The sequence below is a fragment of the Equus quagga genome, chromosome 11 (genome assembly GCF_021613505.1).
Source record: "Equus quagga isolate Etosha38 chromosome 11, UCLA_HA_Equagga_1.0, whole genome shotgun sequence".
Lineage (NCBI taxonomy): Eukaryota > Metazoa > Chordata > Mammalia > Perissodactyla > Equidae > Equus > Equus quagga.
Window position 1 is genome coordinate 45,828,284 of NC_060277.1, and position 9,414 is coordinate 45,837,697.

The following is a 9,414-nucleotide window of genomic DNA, read 5'->3' on the forward strand; positions in this document are numbered from 1 at the left end:
ACAAAGTAAACTTTCTTAGGGGCAACAAAATGATCTTCTCATTATCTAGTACAATATTGGTACATAACTAATTTTAAGGAACGTCCAAAGTTCTGAAGTTGTATGATAATACTATGGAAATTGGCAGTATAGTATAGCAGCTAAAAGTGTAGACACAGGGGGCCAGCCCTGTGGCCTAGTGGTTAAGTTCTGCATGCTTTGCTTCAGCGGCTGGGGATTCAATTCCTGGGCACAGACCTACACCACTGGTCAGCAGCCATGCAGTGGTGGCAACCCACATACAAAATAGAGGAATATTGGCACAGATGTTAGCTCAGGGACAATCTTCCTCAAGCAAAAGTGTAGACACAGGGACCCAGAAGGCCTGCTTTCAAATCCCAGCTCCATCCTATGAGTTATGTGACATTCAGGCAGGTAACCTAACTTCTCTTTTAAGATGGAGACAGTAACAGCATCTACCTTACATGGTAGTTGCAAGAATTAAATAAGTTAAAACACCAAAAATGCTTAGAACAAGCCAAGCACATAGTAAGTATGACATAAATGTCTTCTGTATTATTATTAATTTTAATATTTAGCCAAGGTTTGAAGTCTTCTAAGCAACTCTAGCTTCTAGGTTTTTTTCGTTCATTTACTCTCAGAAAAACACAACTTCCTGTTTCTAAGGAAGGAAAAAAGCTTTTAAAAGTTATAAAAAGACTCAAAGTCTTCTTGGACATCAAATAGCTCTTACAAAACAACGTTTTGATGAGTTAAGTGTAAAGGAATCAAAAACATACGGATTAAATTTCCTTTATAATACACATGGGCTTAAAATGAAGAGAAAAGTGCTTAGCAAAACACACTCTGGGTTTCCTAAATCCAAAACATTGAAAAATACTTCAAGACATTCTGCAGACCCACAACAGAACCAGGTCCCCCATCCACAGTTAAAATCCCACTCATCTGGACCACGGAGCTCCAAACTGGTCCACAGCTTGTCATCTGTTTATCCTTCTCAAAGAGCAGCCTTTCCCTGATTTATGAGGAAGTGTGTCGCACTGCAGAAGCACTACGTAAGCAGATTATACATTAGAAGGCACAGATAGGTTATCATCTGCATATGATTTTCATTTTAGTATTTTATTGAAGATCTGTAACTATGCATGTGAATGCAATAATACATGTTGAATATACCAAAACTAAGATGCAGACAAACGTCTTATAGTAAGTTGGTATTATATTTTTCTGTTTGCAACAGTAAGTTGCAAGTGACTAAGAGGCAACTTGGACATTTGAAAGTATTACTCTGGATCAAATAATAGTCTAAAAGTTATTTTCAGCATAAAAATACATTTTCCTAAGATAATTTTCACTTTGAGAGTCTTGATACCACTCTGTGTGTTATCAGGGTTGGAAAACATGTGATTGCCTGACCTGGACACTCTTTCCCTCAGGGATTAAGTCGATGACATGTTCTGTGGCTCTAATTTAAGAAAACAAAACAATTTCAAGATTTAGATTTCTTCTGAAATAAATAATTTTCTACACTGAACCTCTTTACAGGCCTTCATTGAGGAGCAAAGAAATGCAGGCTGTGAAATCAACCGATAACCCAGAAAAGCAGACAGGAATCAAAAACCAGTGCTCGTAGTAATGACCTGGTCACATCTAAAGAAGTAATTTTTTAATAACACAGCAAACACAATGACCACTTATCTTTTCCTGGTAAGCCTGCTTCATTTGAGTATTTCCTGTAATAACCTGGATCCAGTATCATAGGACTTAATGTGTCAGTTAATAAGTCTCTCTGCAAACAAAATATTAAGATAAAATAGAAAAGGATCTAATGTTTCTGAATGTATCTTAAATTGAGATTGGAGGGCTGCAAAGCTAACTTAAAACATATTTCTCTATTTTGAAATGTATTCCTTTTAAATTTTTTTCTATTTTTTCCTTAATAACTTAGCTAAAAAGACACTGGTCTCAAAAGTATTTTTCCCTGTTTAAAAGCAATGTGGGTGGCCCCCTCCTTTAGGGACTGTCAGATTCTCTGTGAGTAGGCAGTTTGCTACAAATAGAACAATCTTAAGAACAAAAATGTTGATCTGATGTGTCCATATAGTGTCTCACACTTAGAACTAATTAAAAATTTGATAAAATCAGACACTAGTTTGCTCTCATTGGTTTTGCAGAAATGTCATGGAAGAACTCAGAATAGGACCTATTCTATCCCCACAATCCCCTACCCCTGCTCTGGTTTGCCTAAAACTCTTCTTTTTGATGAACTCAGAATCAGATTTCCTGCAGGCAGGTTATCTTGGCTCATGAGAGACTAGGAGGCCTTTGATCAGTCAGGGAAAGTATCTCAGTGACAGAATAAAAATAACCACTCTGAAAGTAAAGTTTATGATGACCCATTACACTTTATTTACATTTTGATTTCTTATGGCCAAAGAGATAACCTATCACTGCTGTCTACATTTTTGCTGTAGTAAAACGTGGCAAAATTTTCAAAAATTTCAATCTTTAGACAGAAGGACCAGTTGAAACTAGAGAAAAGACCACATTATAGATTATTTTCAAGAAAATGCATCTGAATTCATTTAAATATTTTAAAGTTACTCAGAATAATGTAATAAAGTTACCTATACTTCAGCAATTGTTTTGTCTGTGTTTATTATTGTTCACATGTAAATGAGAATTTCTGAAATAATTAATATATAATGCAAAATGAATAATCATGCCAACTGTTCTTTAATAGTATAAACATTTCCCAGAAATCTTGATGATGACATTAATCATCTAAGAAAGAGGTAAGTAAGGGAAAAATTCAGCCCAGCCACTAGGTAAACCACCTAAAGGATCAAATAAATGAAAATCAAACTGATGAAGCCTTAATACAATTAACAAATGTTATTCAAAGGAAATGACCACAGGTGCTCACTACTTGACCTATTTCATATCTCATGAACTGAATCAACTTTTAAAATCAGCAGCTATAAGAACATCTGTGTCTCTGACTACGTATTGTCACCCAGATACGCAAGTAGAATGGTTTTTTGATCACATAGAGATATTTTAAAGCATAATAGCACTCATCAAAATAAAATCTGTAGGTTTAGCATGTCTGTTGACAAAGATTCTAATTAACCTCCTTTCTCTCGTGGAAGCTGATGAAATGGACTATAGGTTTGCTTATTCATCAAACATGTACTGAAGATCCAGTAGGTTAGACATACAGGAATCTAAGAGAAATAAGCTGCCACAGTTTAACCATAGGTTGTAATTTATTTAAAATTAAGACATAGAGCCTGAAAAATTACAGTCAAAGGAGACCTCAGAGATCATTAATCCAACCCATAGCAGTCAGAAGATTTGTCCAAATTAAGTGTCACTTGGTGTGTTTAAACATTAGAAAAGAATGATGCATAATTTGTGCTCTTTTGACATGTATGTAAAGTCTAGTGCACTAGTTTACAGAGCCGCCATTTATAATTTCATTGCCTCATAATTGTCTATGCTGTTCTTTGGCTCAAAATACATTTGTTTTCTGTTTTCTTTGAGCAAAATCTTTGTCTGAACATCCAGTTTGGAATTGTGCTAATTAAATCAAGGCTATGTGATGATTCTTGTTTGGACCGTCCATTTGGTTATGCGCCATCGTCTTAAGCTGACCAGGCATCTCATAAATACAGTTGAAGTAATATAGGCAAGACATCACAGCTAAATCCAACAAAATCCATTAGCTTTGCTTGGAAAACTACTCAGGCTAAATATCCTATTGAAAGTGAATCTGTAGGCAGAAGGCAGACCTTGTTGATAGCTAGGCAAAATTACTCCATGATCATTCAAGGATCATCCATTTTTTTCTCTCTCTCTCTAATCATCTCCATATCAGCCGGCCTTGCAGCAGCAGCTGAAGTGACATCCATTCTCTGCTCATGTTCAGCTGCGTATAACCATTTTGAAGAAGATATTAGTCATGATGACCATAAGACCCTGTTAGTTGGCCTCTGCCTTCTTCCACAGAACCCCAATTTTATTCAGAGATTCATTACTTAGGGAGGATGATCTTATAAGCAGCTGAACGATGAATCTGCATTAGTTTAAGCCAGTCGTTGTTTTCCCATTTCCCTTGCCGATGATTAACGCGGCTGTGGCTGTGTAAGAGGAAGTCTATTGGCATATATCTGGGAAAGGTTTCTGTAGCTGGATGGTTAGCTGACCCCACAGTTTAATTTTCCCCTTCCACAGCATGTTTCCGGGAAACAGTGCCCATCCAGGCTCTATATTCCCAATCCCCTTTTTCAGACATAGGATGATATGATTAGTTCTAGCCAATGGAATGTAATCAGAAGGCCAAGGTAGTCACATATGCAATTCTTCCCCATTCTTCTGCAAACTTCAATGTCATGTATGCAGATGGTAGCTTCATATAGCTCTCCAGTTTGAGGAGGGTTGTCCAGAAATATCTGCATAGGACTTTGCATGAATGAGAAATCTTATTGTGTGAAGCTACTTTTGTAAATCCTACTTCTTATTCAAAGGCCAAAGAAAAGGCATGTCATAGAAGAAAGAGTAAAGATATCTCGTCTTAAATCAAGTTTCATAGATGTTTTACTCTGGGTACTTTTTCACTCTGGGCTTTGGTTTCTTCGTCAGTAAAATGCCAGGGCCAGGACCACTGTTCTTTAAACCTCCTACAGGCATCACATGCTACGATCTAGGACACCAGTGCATCAGTTATCTATTGCCACAGTACAGCAAGAGGAGAGAGTACTGACGATCTGCACATAAAGCCAGAGCCAAGAGTTCTGGGGAGGACTGTTTCTAGGCACAGTGACCATGTATGTCTTGGGGACCAAGGCTGCACGTATGCTAACTGGAAGCTGTGACATTGGGAGCCTGAGTCCATTTGGCCTGGGACACCAATACCTGAGCTTAAGCTGGCAAAAAGAGAGCCCCTCTTGCATGAACCCCAAAGAAGTGCAGGATAAACAGTTCCAGCAAACACAGCCCTGCAAATGGCTTCTGAGCTACATCAGTTTCACCATCTACATCAGCTCTCCACTATAGAAAACTCAAAAACAATGACAGAGAAAAACTAGGCCCATAGCAGGGCTGCCTTGACACAGGAGGTTTGGGACATTGCCTTTGAAAGTCATGCCTACTCTCCCTGTAAGAAGCCAGTAGGGAAGAAGAATGCCTTACAGGCCAGGGTGCAGACCAGCGTAAGTAGTGATGGGTTCCTCGGGACCATCTGGGCTGGAGAAGCCCAGGAAAAGGACTGGATTTTCTGCAAGTCAGGGTAGATGAAGGCTTAGCAGTCATTATAATTTAACCTAAAAATAAACGTGATCTTATTTTGTAAGCCAAGCTTATGAAGTGGAACATGCCAAGTATAGCATTGTGACCTTTCTTTTTGAAATTTACAATACTGGACATTTTTTCCTAGAACATAAAGCTGTTTGGATATAAAATATCTTCTTTTTAAATAAGGTGTGGGTAAGTAGATTGAATAAAATTGGACCTATTATATACCTAGTATAAAGTGACTTGATTAGTGATAAAGAATAAATTAAATAGGACACTGCCAAGTAAAAAACCACCATCTGGGGGCCGGCCCCATGGCATAGTGATTAAGTTCAGCAGGCTCCTCTTCAGTTGTCCAAGTTTGCAGGTTCAGATCCCAGGCACAGACATACACCACTCATCAGCCATGCTGTGACAGTGACCCACATATAGAGTAGAGGAGGATTGGCACAGATGTTAGCTTTGGGCTAATCCTCCTCAGCAAAAAAAAAACACCAAAAAACAAAAAGAGAAACAACCATCTGTGATAATACTGAACACTTTTAGAAATTAAATAACTATCTTAAAACAACCAAATGTACCTCGTTGTTGTCAGATAAAATCTAATTAAAATATGTCTAATTTACCTAAGGTTAAGGTCTGTCAGTTCTATGGTTCTATTCATACAATATTCTTTATAAAGCATGTAAATATTGATCAACTTCCAGGAGGGTTACATTTTAAATCCCTTCAGTTAGCTTTTACTCACCATATCCTGGACCATGAGGATTAATAGCGACCTGGGAAATGCAGTGTCGGGACCGGGGGCGGAAGCCTTGTTCAAGTGTGCTGAGGAATGAAGGCGGGTGAAGAGGGGGGATCCTGAGCTGACTAGTTGTGAGAGCCACAACCTTGGCTCCTCTGCCCCTTTCTAATGTCTGAATGAAATAATATATGTGACTAGAATATATGCATATGAAGCCATATGTGTGTGTATATATATGTATATACATACATGCATGCATTTTTTTCACACTCCTTACGTGATTAAACATTGCCATATTTGCCATGGCTCACCATAGGGGAGAAGTAATTCAACTATGTTTCCATGTGATTACCTCATAGATCGGCTCTAGAGACTTAAGTAAATGAGAATATTTCAAAATATTATTAGATTAGCAGGATTGGTTACATAAAGGCTCATATAAAATTAGACTCATTACCTGAAATCTACTCCTAAGTACTTCAAATACTTCCTCTGAAATTTGCTTATACTATTCATTAATGTAGAAGAACTTGTTTTTAGATATTTCACTAAACTCTCACCAAATCTTTGCAAGTACCTTTTGAGACACTTTCAGTCACCTCATGATCTCACCTTTTACTCCAGCCACTGCTAAACCAAGTGGTTCCACACAGTTTTTGACCAGCTTTACAAGACGCTGTAATCAGACAGCATCCTGCGTCGTCAATAGGATACATCTCTTCCTGCCCGAGGTTTCTCTGAGTCTGGCTTGTGATGCTCAGGGGAATCCACGCTGCATTTACACATGCACACCTCAGTAGTGTGGGGACTTACACTGGGGGTCCACTCCTGATCAATGGGGGACAGGGCACACATAGAAATAGTTGGTTCTTACACCATCCAGAAAGACAGTGCTGAGATGTCTTTCATAAAGCTTGGTGAAAGGTCCCAGCCCCAGTTAGCTGCCTGTAATGTAAATGTCTCCATAACACACTTACGTTGGTTTCCCTCTTTCCCTGTCCTGCCCGCTTACTCCCTGGGATCACTTTCAGATCAACTACCTGCAGCAAGACTTTGCTTAAGGTCCTGCCTTCAGAATTCCATTTTTTAAATTGGAATATATTTCTATTTTTTTTACATTTTTTATTTAGTCTCAATTAAAGATGCAGTAAAAATCAACTTGTAATGAAATACGTGAGGATGTTGGGAAACTGGCACTGGTGTTGGCAACAAAGTTTTTGGATCTTCCCAAACCTCCAGATAGAAAAAGAGAAAGCAATTAGATAGCAAAGTCAAAAATCTCATGAACAACATTTCTGAAAATACTAGGCAAAATATTCCCACAAACCCAAAAGCACGTGCAGGTGGATACAAACTACCAACAGGCACAAAATATGAACGCTATCACCATCTTTGTGGAGAAAGCAGAGGGAAACAACAAAGCATCTGATAAATCTGCGAAAATAAGGAAAAGGTATCTTGGAAAGTGTAGCAAGTCAGGTGCAGAAGAGAACCTGGCCTTGGGCAGGGTTTGGCCCCTCCATTAGCGTTGAGTGCAATCTACCCCCAACCCTGTGAACTCTCAAAAGCGACCAGGCAGATCCTCTTCAGGACAGGGCTTCACAAGCGAGCAGAAACTGCTGGGAGTGGAATAAAAATTGAGCAAGACAGGTAAAATGGAGAAAACGGAAAGAAAAGATTCAGATAAAGTACAGGAGGGGAAAAGAGCCAAGAAACCTCAGAAAGCAAGCCACCATATTTTCTAGCCACATGAAAACGACCGAAGAGGGTGCTCTCTAAAGATGGAAGAACCATCAGAACCAGGCCTCCTTCTAAAGTTCCTGAAAACTAAACTCAGATAAAGATAAACAACAGAAAACTATTAAGATCCACCCCCATACTAAGTTACTATAAGAAAAAAAGAATAAGAAGTAGAATCAGAGTCCTATAAATAAAGACAGCATTCTGGAAACATGCTCAGAAAAACCAGATCAAAATTGTAATGTGGCATTTCAAAATGAGCTAAAAGACGGTAAGAAAATGACACAAGATGTGAAAGATCAACATAAATCAGAATTAGAAACATTCAGAAATTAGGTGAGAGAATTAAAGAAAATAATTGAAAATACAGGAAAAATATAATTTTAGAAATGAAGACTAAAATAGAAGAATCATGAAGGTGAGTAAACACAACAAAAAATGCTTTAAAAGAAATAAGTGAAGAGGATGGAACTTTTGAAAAGCAAAAGTATATGAAGATAGAGGGGGAAGGGAGAGTAATCTTTGGATGGGCACAGAATTTCAATATGAGACGATGAAAAAGTTCCAGAGACGGATGGTGGTGCTGGTTGCACAACAATGTGAACGTACTTAATGTCACTGAATCGTACACTTAAAAATGGTTCAATGGTATATTGCGTGTTATGTACATTGTATCTCAATTTTAAAAAGTAAATGAAGAAAGAAATTAAAAGGTGTAAGAGAAAAAGAGGTGACAAATACTGATAACAGTAAAAAAGTTTCTGAAAAAGAAAAAGTAATGCAAGAAAATGAATACAAGCATTAAAGTTCAAGAAAACTTTCCTGAAGTTAAAAAAAACTGAAACGTGTTAAAAGATCACATGTACCTCAGAATATTGACCCAGAACAACCAATATCTACACATAATTTAGCAAAATGAAGGGACTTTTAAAAACAAGGGAAAAACTCCTTTTTGCGTCTTTGCAGAAATAGCACATGAATTATATGGGTAAAAAATAGGTTATCACTAGACTTTTTGACAGCAGCACATTATACCAGAAAAAAAATGAAGGAATATATTTAAGACACTCAAGGGAAGAGAAGGTAAAATGTTCAAAGACCATAGACAACCTGTGGCCAACATGTAGAAACTCAGGGAATACCATTCTCATAGATCTTTCCTTTGGAATTTGCTAGAGAATGAGCTTCAGACAGCTGAAATGACTAAAAGGACACTAACATCAGGACGGGAGGTGAGCATGAAATGCACTGTTACTTATAGAACTAAGATTTAATGAGAAAGGTATCATAGACTATAAAGAGCATATAATAGAATATATAATCTGATAATATAGATACAATACAATCATAAGAAAAGGTCAGTGAGAATAGGGAGAGCATATTGGAAACAAATCTAACTGCTTTCGGCAATCATAATGGTGATCTAATATAAATGTTGTTATTCTGAGCATGTCGCATGTGTAACATGGGATAAAGAAAGGGAGTAATGCCAGGACGTTCTAATTCTCTCATCCCCTACATCCTTGAAAACCAAGGTTTTCAGTGTAGGCAGAAGAAGTTTGAGTTGTAATGTAGAAAAGGTAAAGTACGAATCCTGTAGTCCTGTATTTGAATTGGAAATATTAAAATGAATT